This window comes from Mus caroli, chromosome 1 (assembly GCF_900094665.2).
Source record: "Mus caroli chromosome 1, CAROLI_EIJ_v1.1, whole genome shotgun sequence".
In the NCBI taxonomy this organism is placed as follows: domain Eukaryota; kingdom Metazoa; phylum Chordata; class Mammalia; order Rodentia; family Muridae; genus Mus; species Mus caroli.
In genome coordinates this window covers 54903249-54908261 of record NC_034570.1, presented here as the reverse complement: position 1 = coordinate 54908261, position 5013 = coordinate 54903249, and positions in this window count along the sequence as shown.

The window sequence follows — 5013 nt, the reverse complement described above, 5'->3', positions numbered from 1 at the left end:
ATCTAGAGACTGCCATATCCAGGGATCCATCCCATAATCAGCCTCCAAAAGCTGACACCATTGCACATACCAGCAAGTTTTTGCTGAAAGAACCCTGATATAGCTGTCTCTTGTGAGGCTATGCCGGGGCCTGGCAAACACAAAAGTGGATGCTCACAGTCAGCTATTGGATGGAACACAGGGCCCCCAATGGAGGGGCTAGAGAAAGCACCCAAGGAGCTAAAGGGATCTGCAACCCTATAGATGGAACAACAATATGAACTAACCAGTACCCCCGGAGTTCGTGTCTCTAGCTGCATATGTATCAGAAGATGGCCTAGTCGGACATCAGTGGAAAGAGAGGCCCCTTGGTCTTGCAAACTTTATATGCCTCAGTACGGGGGAACGCCAGGGCCAAGAAGTGGGAGTGGGTGGGTAGGGGAGTGGGCAGGGGGAGGGTCTGGGGGACTTTTAGGATAGCATTTGAAATGTAAATGAAGAAAATATCTAATTAAAAAAATACAAAAAAAAAAGTGTTTGCCATGAAGCCTGATGACCTGAGTTCAAAACTCACGTAAAGGTGGATAAAGAGAATCAACCCCATAAAGCTGTCTTCTGACATCTACATATGTACCACAACACACACAAACCCCTCACACAAGAATAATAAATAATTTTTTTTTTAAAAATGACAAGATGTGGTACTACGCACAAAGAAATAAGCCACTGGTCTAAATGTGTAATAGCATTTTAAATATATTTTTTAATATAAGCATATATTGAATTTTTAAATGCACCATATTAAGAGTATTTTGAATTAAGGAGTGCAGCAGGAGAAAGAGACCACTGTTGTAGAAGACTCAGACTGATTCTGTGCTTTGTGTTTTCAAGGACTCTGCGAAGCAGTGCAACAGTCCTATTTTTCAAATCTCCTGTTGATATCAAAACAAAATTGTACTTTTCCCAGATTCCTTCCAGGACATTTTCATCACCAATTCATACAAAAAGAGAAAGAGGAGAAAGGGTTTTTATTTAATTATTTTTAATTTATAATATATTTACTGCATTTCCCCCTCCCTTTTCTCCATAGATTCATGGCCTCTCTTTTTCATTAATTATTGTTTTGTGTGTGTGTGTTCCTAAATACATAAATACAACCCATCAGTCTGTATACTATTGCTTGTATGTGTATGCTTTCAGGGCTAACCATTTAGTATTGGATTCCTTCCTCCCTGAGGAAGACTATTTCCCCCACTCTCAGTGTTGTTCCTTAGCTGCCTGGAGATCTTTGTGTAGGGTTGAGGCCTCATGGGTTCCTCGAACCACCGCCATCCACATCAGCATGCCTTGCCGTGTGGACCTTGCTCATCTCAGTTTTAGGCAGTCAGTTTGGTGAAACATTGTGGGTGTAGCCTCTGACGTGCTTAAGAGACACAACCTCACAGCAAACTCTCTGGCCTTCTTTCCAGCCCCTCTTCCGCTCAGCCCCTGATCCCTGAGCCTCAGGTGGAGGAGTTGCATTGTTGATGTGTCAGTTGGTACCCAGCTCCACAGCTCTGCCTTTTGATTTGTTGTGGTTTTTCAGTTCAAAAAGCAGTTTCCTTGATGAGAGATGTACATTCTAAATGTATTAGAAGACAGTTAGGGGTTATGCTAATTTAGGAAAGCAGAGATGGTGGTAAGTTTTAAGAGGAGAAAATGTGAATGAGTGCTTGAATCTTCTGTTCTTTTCTAACTTACAGAACCTCAGGAGCCAATGTTTCAAAGAAGCCAGTAACCCAAATGTCATCTCTTCTGAGGTAAGGACATTGTTAGCAATACACTGATACCATCTAGTTCTTCAAGTTGTCAGAGACTAGTAACTGAGCATGCCAAGAGGGTAAGGTAGTGTTGAGTTCTTTATTTCTCCAAACAATGTGCAATTTATGAATATATGTTCATAGATTATAGATAGCATTATATATTATATATGTAATCAATCAACATGAAGAATTAGGATCATATATATATATATAATCAGTCATTATGAAGATATTAATTAGAAGGGTTATATTCTCTGATTCCTTTTCTTTTAATTTATTTATTATTATATGTAAGTACACTGTGTCTTAAGATACACCAGAAGAGGGAGTCAGATCTCATTTCGGATGGTTGTGAGCCACAATGTGGTTGCTGGGATTTGAACTCAGGACCTTCAGAAGAACAAGAAGATTATACTTCTTCATGTAATAAGAAAATCCACCTGAAATATCTTCAATAATAAAGCCATTTGTTGTCAGCCATGTCAAGAAGCTGAAGACAGACACTTTCAGGGCTGCTCAGCCTTCTGCTCAGTTCCCTCAAGGTTCGGCTGCTTTCTCTGCCCTCCTCTCCTGGCCTCAGCCTGCTCTGACCATCGGGCCAATCCTGCTCATTGAGCAAACTCCCCTTGAAGACACAGCAACCTAAGATTTTAGAAAGGCATTCTTTACTTCCAAATCTCTTTTAAGAACGAAGAGAAATTTTCCCAGTGATCTTTGGTGCACACTCATGGCCTTATTGGTTAGAATTGTGTCACGTGTCACGTGTCAGCCAATCGTGGATGAGAGGGTTACCATCACTCTAGCTTATGCCTACCACCGTTATCCATTCTTTGGATTTCCTGGAAAGCATAAGTGGGAAAATAACACTATCAGAGTTCTGTGTGTTGCTAAGCGAGAGGACACAGTTTTTGATTTGAGTGTAAGAGGCGTGGTAATAAAATGCACATTGACATTTTTAAAACCTTGTAAATTTTATCAGTAGTTTTCAAATTTCCCAAACCTTTTAATAATACCTAGTTCACCTAATTTATCAAAAGACAAAACAGCTTTTGTGTGTTTTTCAGATAAAAGGTATATTTACCTATCCACCTGTTTGTTCACTCAGATAAAAGGTTTTGAGCCCCAATATATTATACTCAAGATTTAATATACTATGAAGAATTCAGAAATCACTAGATTTATGCTATCAAGTATTATTATTATCAGAGAAATGTTGAACTTTAAAAAAAAACAATGAAAATTTTCATGCTATTACATGAAGGTGATTTTCAAATTAAATTCACACAAGAAAGCCCACATAAATATTTCTACCTTCAATCCACAAGTAATTCACTATTTATTTAAGAAAAAGTGACGCATAATTTTTAACTAGTGAAGATAATGTGTACAAGAAATTGTAGGCTTTTCCAAATATTCCCAGCTGACAAAATCCTCAAAAAATACACATGTATATAAAAGCTATAATATGAAAAAATAAAATAGTTGTAATGTGGGATATAAAAAGTACAAGACATCTGCACAGAAGTCCCTTTGTCTAATCCTTTCATATAGTACTGAGTAGAAACTAGAGACTATCTGCCATTGTCCCACCAGAAGGTTCAAGGGCAAAGACAAGAATTAGCCCCAAACTTAGTATTCTACGAGGCACAATAAGTCATAATTTCCCCCTGAGCTCTAAACCTGGAAGTTTATTTTTGCATTACTAACCTTCATTCATGAAACAAACAACCTATTGAAAGAGGCCAGATTTGAGGGGCAATGAAGGTTAAAACAAACAAAAACAAACAAACAAATAGGAGAGAGGTGCTTGTAGTAGCCAGGACCTCTCTTCCTGTTTTGTTCTCAGTGGTTTTCATCCTAGGTCACTTCCTTTTGAGACTGAGAATATGTCTCTCTCCATAAAGCTAGTAACCAAATGGCAGAAAGATTGCAGTAGGCTCCACAAGAGAAGTACTCTCCTGTCACAGCCTCAAGAGGAGGCTGAGCAGATTTAAGTCTTTCTTATGCCCTCTTTAGAGGCCCTGGGAAGGAACTGAGTGAATAACCTACACAGCAGCCCTGCACACTATATAAGAAAAGTCTTGGAGGTCCTAAGGCTGGTCACCCAGACGCTAACTTGAACGCATTACTGTATCCTGGCTTTGCAGGATACACCATTCTGAGAGAGGTGTGTCTGCTCCTGGTATTATAGGCTGTTTGCATATTAAATCTTAGGCATCTGACCTTTTGGGAGCAATTTCCTATTCTTGGCTGCACAAATGAAGCTAAATCTTACCCTATTTTTAAAATGCCCAGATAGAATGAATGGGCGTATGGCTCAGAGTGCCCCCACAGGCTGTGCTGTTTTCAGAAAGAACTATTTGTACCTTGGGTGTAACCAGCAGCTGTAGACAAACAGGGTGGAGCAGCGATAAGGGATGACAAAGGCCGGGTCAGTGTCTATGATCTGTATAAAACTGACTTTCATGCCTACCTGTGAAATGCCAAGCTTTAGTTTGCCCTTCCAGTGGGCAGCAGCAGGGGTTGTGGGTGAGGGTGTGCTCTCCTGGTCACCTATAAATAGTAGCTAAATTTAGATTTGAAAAAGTCATGGAAAGTGGTAGGAGGCCAGTCCTGAGACAGCTGCTTCTGGTCTCTGCTCCACCCACTCCACACTGGAGCTGAGTGTGGTCCATTTGGAAGGATTTGCAGGGTGATCCATCTTTTTCATTACCTTGGACATGGGCCATATCGCCCCCCCCCCACTGTGAATAAAAATTTATTTTGTTTCCTTGGAGATTGCATGGGTTTGACGGTTGGACTAGAGGGAAAAGAGCAAAGAAAATGTAACAGTAATCATTGGGCTTTTAGCACTAATTTCTCGAGGATGCTGTCATCTTGAAATTCTCATCCCCTTTGCTTTTAGTTTCCTGTTTCTTCTCCCCAGGATAGCTCTCTCTTGGATAAAGTCTCTGCTCATTCTCTGCAGATCCTTACCTTTTTTTTTTTTTAAATAAAGTTACTTGGATACTCACACTCCCAAGAGGTCTTTACACGCACCCAGACTGATCCCTTCTAGATGGTGACTGACGTTCAAAGACAAGCTCAAAGCTTAAAAATGGTGCCTTGGTTCTATCTCAGAGGTCAGCAAACTGTGGCCTTCAGGCCAAGTCTAGCCACTGTCTGACACTGCACAGGCCATGAGCTTAAGAATGGATTGTATGTGTACATACGGCTAGGGTGATAGTGCAGC